The 13256-nt window shown below is 35.4% G+C and overlaps 1 protein-coding gene across 7 annotated transcripts in view; it reads left to right on the top strand.

Moving 5' to 3' along the window:
* Positions 1-612: 612 nt before the first annotated feature.
* Positions 613-13256, top strand: part of ADD3 (adducin 3) — a 79637-nt gene continuing 66993 nt past the window's right edge. For 2 of the 7 annotated variants that reach the window (XM_087932760.1, XM_087932762.1), the window contains exon 1: positions 2979-3049. The gene's annotated coding sequence lies outside the window, so the exon portion shown is untranslated. Of the gene's footprint in view, positions 752-2453; positions 2684-2978; positions 3050-4077; positions 4128-6210; positions 6289-13256 lie in introns of those variants that run through there. The other 5 variants (XM_087932767.1, XM_087932764.1, XM_087932761.1 and 2 more) reach the window with 5 other exon arrangements.

Here is a 13256-nt window from a genome sequence, read left to right as displayed (position 1 = left end):
ATGAATGGGATGATGTAACTTCTGTTTCTTTATTATTATTCTCTCCTATATACCGTAACTGATTTAGATCCCACTAGTCTTGGACTATGTCCTATTCATGAATTATGTATTTGTAGTCTTGTTATATAAAAATGTATGAAAACTACTTATACGTATTGGATATGTTGCTGTCTTGAATAACTTGTAAAATAACAAAAGTTAAATACAAATAAATAAATATGCATCTGATATTACAGTATTCCCTATGCCTGTACCACATTTGTTTAGATTAATGCACATTTAATTATGATAACAATGACTCATACAGACTTGGACAGTTTTTTAGGTACAGTTCTGGTTGTGTTCTAAACTATTAGAAAACAATTTTTCGTGAATGAAGTGGAACTTCAAATCTGAGTAGTCATGCATCAAATACAATATCCTTGATTAATCTAGTTAATTTTTCTTTTTTTAATTTTAATTTTATTATATCATTCTGTTCATACAGTACTTCTCATAAGCCTTCCTGGACTCTAGGTGGAATGAAACAGTGGGAATGACTCAATCAGTTTTAGCAAAAATGCCTTTTGCTTCTTCCAGCACATAGGGGCAATATAGAGCCTCTCTAGGAAGCAACATACTTTCCTGTCCTTTGGCTTTAGAACTGCTGCAGTCTCTCCCTCCCTCTTCTCTCTTCACTCTCTGCAGCATTGTGAGATTTAACACTCCTACAGAAAGGAAAAGGCACGGTACAGGAAATCTGGGAAAGCTGGTAAGGAATTTCTATCAGTTTCTAAAATGAGAATGGGAAAAAAGCAGGATTGCTTTGACATAAATCATTATCTGCTGCATGCTTTTATGTAAAGGTTGCAGACTTGGATAATTATCTGATGGTGAGAGACACCTCCCCTTTCCCTGCCCTCAAGAGTGCTTTTGTACAGTTAATTAATGCAAACTTTCATGCAAGAAGGAAGTAATTATAACTGTGTATTCCCTTTTAATGATAGAGAAGTATGCAACCTCTTCCTTTCCAGGGAGATTGAATCACGGCAAATAACAGACGACTTACTGCCATAATGAAGTTGGCAAAATCCCCACATTCTAAAACAGTAACACTAGTTCTGAAGGTAAAAGCTTATGAAGATAATAAATTAATGTGACAGTTGAGGGAATGAGACTGCAACTGTGGAGATATTTTTTTAAAGGTTCACCTCAGTCATCTGGAAAAAAAACTTATAAGAAATATTTACATATTGGAAAAGGAAAATACATGTATAAATAGACTGTACTCAAACATGATGTGGGTGTGCCTGATTAGGTGAGTGGCAGCCTGAAAGAAATGAAAAGCATCTTAAGTGTGTACATGCTGAAAAACCTGAGAAATAGAAATTGTGGGTCTCTTTAAGAAAGAAATAAGAGAAAAAAGCTCTTATGATATATTGAAAAACATGGAACTTTAAACACAAATTTACCATTATGTCACAAAACTATACATATTAACTTGGAAGTAATTCCCATTCAAGAAAGCATAACTTATTGTATATACTGATCGCCAAAGTTGCATTGAAATAAGTGGAAATTACTGAATAACATGATTAGGGTCTACACCACAGATGTAGTTTTTTAAGGCTGCAATTGTTTGCACTGAATGCATGGGAATAACCCTTATCATAGTAGGATTTACTTTTGAGTAAACAACTTTGGTGTGGCTTGTAAGCAGGTGATTGCAGATATGAGGATTGGCTAATATGAAGGAAGCTTGATTTTGAAAGCAGGGACTGCTTTATTTAGACAGTGAAAAGTTAATATGAACTCAAACTGATTGATTTTTCAAGCCACATAGTTTTAAGTTGTCCTTTTGAAACCTATTTGTTGAAATTACTTAACGGACATTAAGAAGGCTTAAGATTATGCGAAGTACTTGAGAGAGAAAAAAATGAATCTACATTTGGATAGTTACTATCAAAGGAACGCAAAAGCATTGGTAGTTACTTAAACGGCAGAGGCATGACTGCGGAAAGAAAAAGGGAATCGAACAGATATGGAGACCTGCGTGGCCAATGTTAAGAGAGTTCTTACGATACTTACCCGGGAGAAAACAGAAAAATCCCATTTTATGGGTTCCTTTGCTTTGGAATGGGATTGTTTGCAAGCACGCCTGCTGGACTGGGGCAAGGTATAAAGCAGGCTGGCAAATGTCGGAGTGCACGCTAGGCAGTGCAATGCCAAAAAAGAAAGAGACCCAAAGTGCATGTGTGAACCCGCCATTACTCTAGCCATTTTGTTATAGTCGATATCGGAGCGGCGGAGTGAGAACATGGACCGCGAGGGCCACGTGAGCTTGAACGATCGAAGGTATAACGGCCGTTTTGTTTTTTAACGCGCGTTCCACTTCTGGAGGGTTAACGTTCGGCGCAGAGATGCCCGACCTGCGACGGCCACCCCGCCTTAACAGATGTGCGAACATATTTTTCCCCGCCCCGGTCGATGTAGCTAAAGCCCAGAGAGTATCTGGCGAAAGAGGGCGTGGAACTGGGCTCCGCATCCTGGCGAAATGAGCGAATGAGGGACGCGGCGGGGAAAAGCAAGACGTTCTGCTGGCCGGCGCGCTCAAATAGGACCAGCCTCCGGTTCACTGGTCCCGGAGTCTCCGCCTTCAGGCGTCGTCCGTGGCTGCGGGGAGATAAGAAGCTGCCGCTCTGAGGTGATTCCCTCCTCCGGCTGCGGAACTGGAGAATGTCTTGAAGCCCCAAATCTTTCATCTCCGTGGAGGGCCGCCTCCCTCCTCCAGTCGCCCCGCCCCGCCCCTTGGAGAATAGAGCCGAGTTTGCAATTAGGACCCCAGGCCGGGAACCGGTGTGGGCGGAAGGAGCGCTGCCACTCAGTCCGGCCCGCGAGCCCCTTCCTGCCAGCCACTGAGCGGTCCACTCCGCCCCCTCGTGGCTTTAGCCAGGCCCGCCCTCCCTCCGTAGGAGGTGCTGCTCCCCGGCTAACCAGCCAGAGCTGCAGAGGCAGCAAGAGGGAAACACGAAGCAGCCTCTGCACCCCTTTGAGCCGAGGAAAGAGATAGGTGAGGCCTTCGGAGCAGGGCAGGCGGGGAGGGAGAGAGGGAGGGGCGGGGGCGGCCTAGGTTTGGTTTGGGTTCTGCTGCCGTGGTTCTCGCCAGTAATCCCAAATAAGGGTTTGAGCGTGACGGTACTATTGCTGGTTTTTATTTTTGCACTGGGTTTTGTGTATGGTTTTTTGGAGGGAAAGGTATCTTAAGGGTGGGACAGATTCTCGGAAGGGCTTTGACCAAAAAAATAGGAGGAAGGATAGTAGATAATGCAAAAGGCAGAGAGCCGGGAATGTGAGTATATCAAAACGAATGCAGGAGTTTCCATGGCAAAGAGTGGAACTGCTGGGAGGCTTATTTGCAAATAGAAGGAGCCGAATATACGCGGGACTGGCTGAGTATTCCTTCCCGAGATAAGTTCGTGTTTTTAAAGGATGGGAGAGGAAGGGGGCAGTTCATAAACCATCGGCTGAGGAAGAGCCATTTGCTTAACTATGAAGTCACCTTCGCTTAGATTTTGTTACGAAGTTTGTAACGTTTTTATGTTGGTGTGACTAGTAGAGACTCTTCTGATCCATGATTCTTAATGCTGTTTTGCAGAGGTTGGGAGAGTTCAATTTTAGGTCGTTTCTAGTAATTATGTGAAAGCGCATGCGGGGCTTTTAAGACTGGGGTTGCTATTTAGATTTGGGGATATTGCGACTGCTGCCTTGATCACTGTAATTTAGGCTTTATGTGCTAATTACACCAGGAGTCACCTTCATAAAGTCTATTTTGTAACTGGGCTACAATGTTTCATTTAGGGGCTGCCAATGTAGCCGGTATAAATTAGTGTTGTGTCTTATAAATAAATGGCATTTGGATTATTTCATTGTGGTCCATATGCACTAAAAACCTCGTGCCTTTATGTTTACCTTGTGAGATGGATTTTTTTGCTATCTTTCCTGTTGATATTCTTTTGGCCTACTGCAGGAAATTCTGGAATACAGTGGCAATTTATGCTTTACTTATTTGTACATAATGCACTGTTTATGTGCTTTTAGGTTCTGTTCTGCACTTTCTGAAATATAAATATTGGAAGAGAGGATGCTAGGTAATGTTCATGCTTCATTTCTATGGAATATATAATTGACCAATGTACTTTTGCACATATATGGCTGAGGTGCTGAAGCCCTTTATAGAAAAGCATAGATAGATGCATTAATTGCCAAGTGCTAGCACATTTTTGTACCAATCCTTGTAGCCTTGTCCTCTTTCCTTGAAAGTGGGCCCTGTTGTATCTAATGGAGCATTCACATAAACGTAGCATTCTGTACAACAGATGTGCAACTTGATAGATTTTACAGTACCTCTGATTACAAATTATATTGTACGTCTACAGTTTTTGTAGGGAATATAAGTTAAATGCTCTGTATTCGAACACAATAGCGTGAAAATGATATATAAATATTTTCTCAATTTACTTTTTCTACAGCTCTGAATAATTTGCCTTTTAACATTGGACAGTACTGTACATTCGCTAACATCTTACATTTCGTGAAATTTCATAAAAGGCTGTCTTTTGTGATTTTTCAAAAATATTCAGCTTTTTATATATGCCAGAGCTTGTAAGTATTTAATGAAGTGTTTGTTTTTTGCAAGAAAAAAGCACCAAGTTTTCATTTATTCTTGCCCCCTAAAAAGATATTTCTCAGTATTGGGGAAATAAGAGATAAGATATATATAAAATAACCTTTGTTGTCATTTTTTTACTGTAAGCACACTGGCACACATTAAAAATGAAATTCTATTGCCTGCTCACAAAAGAAAGTTCTGGAAAAGAGTGTATTACATACAGATTTGAAAATAAATATAGGGACTTTACATGATAAAAGAGCATTTTATTCTGCAAAACTAACACCAAATAAAGCTCATTTCTTTTGTTGAAGATAGTAATTAAAATCACTGTTTAAAAGAACCAAAATTCCTTAGTTCCTTTTCTTTGTTATTTAATAAAGAGTTATCCAACTTAACACTACAGACTTATGCAATATTTTTCATATACTTCATCTTGCAAAGTATTTGAAATATTACTTTTCTGCAATCTTAGGCAAAAATGAAAAGTTTAATCATTATTAATTGAAAATGAGAAAGTACCAAATGGTTGTATCGTATTTCAATATTATAAAAATATTATCAAGTAATGTAGCTTATTTTACCGATTAACATGAAAATATAAAACAGAATGTTCATCCTGTACTTGGCTAATGGTTGTTTTAGGGCCTAAGTTATTAAAGCCTGCAGTAGACTGATGTGCTGAACTTACAATATACATCTTAACTGTGATTTATTCTGATAAACAATTTTCTGTTTGCAAATACTGTCTTTTCAACCATGATATACATCCCTCCCTCCTTCCTCCCCCCCTTCTCTGAAAAGAAGTTTTGTCCAGAAGTGTTGTGTGAACTACATTTTTTGTTTTCTCTATTGTAAAGAAATGAATTAAGTTTGAGACATATAGTTTTATAGCCTGAAGTTTGCTTAAAAAATCCAACTTTTTCAGAAGCTAGGGCCTATAAATCACATTCCATCATTGTGTTTATGTTCTATATTTTGATAACATGCTTTTAATAAAAAATAAACACTACCTAGCTGAAAACATTTATTTAAATAGAAATTTAGGATGTTAAATATGAGATGTCTAACTTACATTTAATTCCATTGCATGCCCTACTTTTTGGATCCCTTCATAACAATCCCTTCCCTATGTTTTAGTGGTTGGAAATATTATTAGATCTCCATCATATAAGGATAGTTTTGGGAACCCTTGAAATGAAAGTGAGAGTATTCTAAAAATACTCTTATGTACACTGGATTACATACAATACATTTACTATCATAGTATGAACTTGTTTCTAAAGAAAACATTCATATCTATTGTGCATTTGGGTTTTCCATCATGATATGGAATCTTGCCAGCGATAGGACATCTTCAAATAAGTATTTTTAATAGCTTAAACTGCTGTTTTAAACTGCTTTTAAAAAGAATACGTGATTGTCATAATTTCAAGCTGCCAATTTTTGTATTGTGGTGAATCCAGATTCTTTTATTTACATTGTAGATGCAATCCTGCAGATGTTCAAACCCCATGACATTGGCTGCTGGCCAAAATATGGCATTCATCTTTTCTCTGCAGGTGTCCACTATTGTTTGATGGAAACTGGGAAGGAATGGCAAAGGATGAATCATTCTGTGATTGTTCTGTTCCTGACAGGTTTCTCACTAGTATTTGTTACTTCACTAGCATAAAAAAAAATAACAGTTAAGCAGCTGAGCAGGCATAAGCAACAGGTTGTGTAATGTATATCTTTGAACTTTCGAAGATAGCTAAAGTTATATTTCATGGATTATGTATTTTTCATGATGCTGAGTATCTTATTTGTAATGTAATGTTTGAAATTTTTCAGCTTTATGGGTTGGTTGGTCTTTACAAAATTCTATATTTTCAAATATAAAATGTAAAACTTGAAATATCTGTAGACTTAAATGTGTACTACGAGTTAGCATGATACTGAATTCAAATGTCAAGGTCTTGATTATTATTTTTTAAAAATCTTCAGAAATAATACTGTGCCAATTTTACCTGTTGTTGTTTGCAAGTGGATAGTTCCCTTAGCTTCTATGCTGCCACACATGACTTCTTTCATTTTTTATAAAAATGTGTAATGGAAAAATAATACATTGGCATACAGCTTCTCACTTGTATCTTCCCCTGCCAACTCTTACTTGAATATTTGATCCCAGGCCAAACCATATTCCATACTCTTCCATCTTTTCCTAAGCATATCCCATAACAGCAATCAATCAGTTAATAAAACCAAGGAAAAAAGCAGTGGTTCCTCTGGTAGAGTGCATGTTTTTTCCAGAGTTGATTTGTGAAGAAAAATAGGACAAAAGAATTACATTATAGTGATGTAACATGAAGTTTATCAGGGCCTAGATTACTTCACTCAAGCTATATTTATCCAAGAAAGATGGAAAATGATGAGCAACACTTCAAACTCAGCAGGTCATGAGAAGGATGTGCACTTTTTTAATCTGAAGGGAGAAAAATGCCATGGCTTCTGCGTGGGTGAATGAATTGCTAATCAGTGGCTGTTAGAGAAACTGCATTTTTCCTGTGCTATCCAAGTAAGCTACATGGTCCCTGGAAAATATGTTTATCAGTTAAAGAAGTGTTGACAGCACTGCTAAGCTATACGCTTGCTTTGATGCATTTGTGACCATATGCAGAACTGGTTGTATATCTGCTTCTCAGACTTCTAAATTGGGCAGCCACAAAGTCTCAATCTCACTAATGGTATGCAATTGGTTTTGGTGTGGACAGGCAGTCTTTATCAAGAGTCCTTAAATTATGAATAGCATAGTGACAAAGGACCTTAAAGCAAGATCTCAAGGAGAGAGAGAAAAACTTCCACTGCTTCTTCTACTTATAATTCACTCATATCTTAAATAGTTTATTTTATTGCTACAAATGAAGAGGGAGATACATCACAAGTACTATTTTTATATAATGTGCGTGTTTTAAGGTTTGATACATTTTTACATTTTGAATTTGCTTTAAAAGTTATGCTGTTTAAGACATAACATAAATTGAAATATTTTTATCAGAACTCCATATCTAATTGATTGGAGATACAAAGTATAATTCTGTGAGAACAGTGCCTATTTGTGAAGGAATCTCATTAAGTAAAATAAACTTCTGACTTTTTCCATCCTACTTATGTATTTGCAGACAGAACAAATGAATGGGAGATGTATCTTTTATGTATGTATATATGTATGTATGTATGTATGTATGCATGCTCTCTAGAAAACAAGGTTAAACTTAGACATTATACTTATAATAGTTTAATGTTGAAGAAGATATAGTTTATTTCACACAATAAGCTACAAATCATTGATTTATAGTTATGATGGTTAATGATCCACATTGTCTGAGTTTACATTTCTTACTAAACCAAAAAAAAACCCACTATATCTTAAGTTGACTTATTAATCCATTCTATATCTTTAAGGAAAGTTATGGTCATAAAAGATTGTAGTACACATTCATATTTTCAGCAATATAATGTGTTAAAAAGGTGCCAATGATACTTGCGGATTAAGATTGTGATAATCAGATTATGTATCAACTGTCGGTGCACGGTAATACCCTAAGTGATAGCCATCTTTGAGATTTTAAATATTTGTGTATGTGTAAAGCAAAAAATTATAAAACTTTTTATTGTTGTAAACTGCCTTGAATAAACATTTAGATTATTAACATGTTTGCATCAGTGTTAGAATAAAGAATGATTGACTTCTGTAAAGTTAAAATTCTAAACTTTTTAAAAGCCCACATACCCTGTTTCCCCAAAAATACAACCTACCCTGAAAGTAAGTCCTTGCTTGATTTTTAAAGTGTGTCCAATATACGCCCTACCCCCAGAATAAGCCCTAATTAAGATCCTGCCCATTCTAGAGTGCACGGGTAAAAATTAAGCTAGGGTGGGGGTGGAGGGGTGGAGCTGACCTACTACTTAGCTTTGGATAGTTGTAGCCAGGCCTCACACACCCCGACATCTGTCTTGCTGGCCCATTTCTTCTGAGGCTGGCAAGGCTTTCCTGAAGGCTTCTGTAGCTGATAACAAAGCTCCAGATCGATCCGGAGCTCTGTTGTTGCCTGCAGAGGCCTTCAGGAAAGCCTTGCCAGCCACAAAAGAAGTAGTTCCTGAAGGCCTGTGACAGCGAAAAGGAGGCCGGGGGCGATGCATGCAGGTTAGTCAGTGGATGTCTTCCCCTGCAAATAAGACCTTGTGCCTATTTTGGTGGCAAAAAATATAAGACGATCTTATTTTCGGGGAAACACTGTAGTTCAGCATTTGGGGACTTCTTGAAGTATTTTTGATAGAATTTGTTTGCATTGCCTTTTTTTAAAGATAAAGGCAAAATAGTAAAGGGAAGCTTTGTCATCATATAGAATTCTAGCGTTAAACATATAAGAACAGATAATCTTATTTTTCACCCTTATAATATAAATTATATGCTTTTTCCAGTGACTATTACACTGAAATATACCAATATTAAATAAAATTATTGAATCCATGCTACTTGAGCTGAGATTCTATTAGAGAAAATAAATCCTTCTCTTATACAAGGCAACCTTTGGACATATTTTAGCTTCAGGTTTCACAAGAACCTGTTGTACAGAATATTGGTTAACAATGTCGCCTGCCTATAATAAAATACTGGTTAATTGTAAGGATATATTTGAAGTACAAAATCAAATATGCTTGCCTTATATATTAAAATATTTTTTAAGTGTTTTCATGTTTCAATTGATAAAATGTAGGCTTAAAAACAGGCAGTCTTCCGTTTCTGGGATATTTGTAACTTCCATCATATCATAAACTAAAATCAGAAATGGTAAAAGGATGGTGTTTAATGTGACTGACTTATTCTCTTGAGCCACCTCATAAAACTCACTACCTACCGGAGAAAAGAGGCACATGTTATTCTTTAATTTTGATATTAATATTAAGAACAGAGAGGTAACAACTCCATGATAACAGTATGTTAATAATCAGACCAACCAATAGTGAAGAAGAAACAATTTGTAAACTAAAGTGTCATTATAAAATCTATGTTCATGTTTAATTTTTACAAAATTGTTTAATTTTAATTTTTTTTTTTCAAAGCAACTCTCAATATAGCACATTTTTCTCTAGGAATCTCTCTCATAGAACAATTCTTAATTATTTGTATGAATAATGGTTATTTTCTCAACTCAGTTTACTTCACTGGATGGAAATTATTCCACAAACATTGCTGTTCGCAATGTATTTATAGTATTTATCCTGTTTGTGCATTTCTTGAACAGATAAAATCATTTCTCTCCTGATACTTTTTTCATACAGGATCCATCCTTTCTTTCTCTAGTAATTTTACATCCACTCTAATTTTTTTGACCTGTTTCCTTTTCTTATTTTTTAAAAATTATTTTAACTTTCTATCATAAACAATCATATTTGCTTTGCGTTTATAGTAATTCCAGAAAACAATCTATCCCAATTCTGACCATACCAATTTTGTATTATTAGAGAACATAATTTTTATGAATTAATGTTCTTTTAGCTGTTGGTCATGGTGACTGGAAAAGTCTGAATGTTTGGAAAAGTTTTTATCAAAATTGTCTACTGAAAATTCACTCAAGTTATATTCTCTTATGTCTGGAGCACTGCATGAACCATCTTATTAAGCATCATGATGTCAAAAGCCTTTCTGCAGTGGTTCTTCTCCAAAATCCCAAAAGAGGAATAGATAAGTAAAAAAAAAATCCACTTTGTAGTTTTTAAGTTAAAAGCAAATCATTCTTACGCTGTTGGCAAAAAAAAAAAAAGCATAGATGTATCTAGTCACAAGTCATGCTTGACATTATTTTACTTTTATAACAAGCAATACAGTGTCACGTTACCATATAGTAAGTTACACATTAAATATGACAAAGTCCATTCATTCCAGTAAACCTATCTGCAGGTTTGACTATCACATTTTTACTTTTCATGTTTCAGTAATGCAATGAAGTTTTTTGTTTAAAGACGATAATCTTCTGAGCAAGCACAGAACGTAGCATTTTTATTACTGATTCCCAAGGTTGTGCAACACATGCTATTCACAAACTCTTCAATTCTAAATGAAAGAAATTACCAATGATATTCACTCAGATCTATTTACATTTATTAGTACAATACTTTTGTACAAGTTAAGTATATAAAACAATGAGGTGCAATTTCTCTTCAGAGGCAGCAGTGAATAGGTTCAGTAACTACTATAATAAAAAAGATTACCAAGTTAAAGAAGGTATCAGTTCCTAGTCAATTCCTAGCGACCACATTCTTCAGTTTTCTGGGATGTGCTATACAACTGATTTGTTGCTGCTTGCTTCCAGGATGTTTATTTACAATTCCCAGTCTAACCCACTGTTCTGCAATTGTTAGGGGGTCCCCATAATGTCAATTAAGCCCGACCCTGTTTATCTTCCAACATCAATCAAAAAGGTGCTGCCACCTGTTGAGGCTATATAAAAATACATAATATTTTAAGCACAAGGAAGTTAATGTTAAAAAATAAACATGATGACGTGAAAGTATTACAGTTAGTAGTCTTTTCCCTGAAGATTCAAAATATAAGTCAATTATTAACAGTTATAACAATTATATACTTAGCAAGTCAATTTAAATTGAAGAATAAAACATTAACAAAATTATGAAATGTAGTTTACAGTATCCCAAAGTTGTAGGTTAAGTGATGATAGTAAAATTTAGAAGAAATTCATGAAACATTGTACACCTTGAATTTGATAATTTATTTCATAACTCAATATTTCTCTTTTTGATTAATATACCTTTATAAACTTTCCTTCTCTCATTTCACCTGGTCATGTCCCAGCATGATATACTTTTGAACTACCTGATTTCCTACGCCTTTTCTCCTTTCACTTTTTTCAACCGTTCCTATAAATATTCCAGCAAGGTATATCCTACTGCTTCACATCTCCATTGTCCCCAGTATCATCCCTCCATTCCCTCTTGCATTGATGATGGCCATTTTTTTGAATGCCTTTTCCAAACTCAGCAGACTCAGCCATATCCCTAAATTGAAAGTTTGGCATATTTTCTGCACAAGAGTTCCAGTTAGTCAAGACAATAGTAGACAGTAGTATTGTCCATTGGTAGAAGTGCCATAAATTATGGCATCAATAAAACTTTTTTTTTGTTGCCTCCAAACTGCAAAATGCAAAATTTCTTGGATTGTGACTGTGCACAAATTCACACAGGAAAAAAATATTTTTTTCTTCCTGAAAGTTTTATTTTTTTGCGATTGAAATTCCTATTCCCTACAAGACAAAGGACTACCGCAAAACCTAATTAAGATTGCAATAATTAACTTATCCAAGTCATTGCTGTCAAATGTGTGATTCTAACATAACGAAAATACAAACCTGTAGTAATTTTAAAAACCCATTTTATGAAACAAATGTGTAAAAAGGATCTTTGAAGCTCCTTAGAACAAAATGAGAAGACTTATGTTACCAACTGCCACAGCAATACATGCAGTTACAATATGGGAATGTGATAGAGAATAATGCTTCTAACAAATTCCATTTCTTTCAGTTCTAATGTATTTTGAAGAAACAGAAGATTATTTTATCATCAATTATAAAAGCTAATCTGCTAACATACAGGGAATAATGCAATTTCTACCTGGTGGCTTTTACATTTTACCAGCTTTTTATTAACGTTGTGAAAAATTAAATGTTTCTGATCTGAAATGCATTGTTCTCTATGGCAATAAAAACTAAAAAGGGGGAAGGGTGAAGTTGAATTATACTACCATATTTGCATAAGATTTGATATTATCAAACTAATTCAATGTTAAGTAGTTCAGTATAGTAGTAAAGTGAAATATTCACTCAGTAATTTAGTCACAAAGTAATTTTATAATTTAGGAATTTAGTTTAAAACGTATATTTTGAGTCTCCAATTTACTTAGAAATTTCTATGTATCTTTAAATTCTATTAAGTTCTATTTAAGAATATAATTTTAACCAGTGGCCACAAAAAAAGGTGTTTATTCATTTTCATACATATTTTCTTGTTGCCTGCAGCCCTTTCACTTCATTATTCCATCAAGCATTCTCATGATGAATGAAATGACATTTGATTACCCACCTCCTGTCAGCCTTACATATTTGTAAACAAGCTGTGGATGCTTGAAAAATTTTTGAATTAAATTTGGTTTTGTATTTAATAGACAAGTATGACAGCAATTGCTCATACGTTCTTGGCATAATGAACAAGTACTATGATGAACAACACATGTACCCCTCCTAGGCTATTTACTTGCAGCCAGTAATCCATTTTAAACATCAGGTTTCCTTTCTCATTGTAATTTGTTGGAACTAAGAATTAATCCTGTCCGGATCATCTGATATATATTGTGCTATTAGTAAAGTAATTTTCTGATAACAAACAAGTATATTTTTGATAGAGAATGATGGGAGAATTATTTAGTAATTGCTACATTTCAAACAGGCCAATAGCATAGTGCAATGGTTCTCAACCTGTAGTCTGCAGACCCTGGGAGGACACGATGTCATGGGGTCCGCGAAGGCTTGAAGAAATGTTAATGATTTAAATC

This window comes from Pseudonaja textilis, chromosome 4 (genome assembly GCF_049901715.1).
Source record: "Pseudonaja textilis isolate UNSWEBS1 chromosome 4, rPseTex1.2, whole genome shotgun sequence".
In the NCBI taxonomy this organism is placed as follows: domain Eukaryota; kingdom Metazoa; phylum Chordata; class Lepidosauria; order Squamata; family Elapidae; genus Pseudonaja; species Pseudonaja textilis.
Note: the sequence above shows the minus strand (reverse complement) of the source record. Positions and strands in the feature narration are given on the sequence as shown.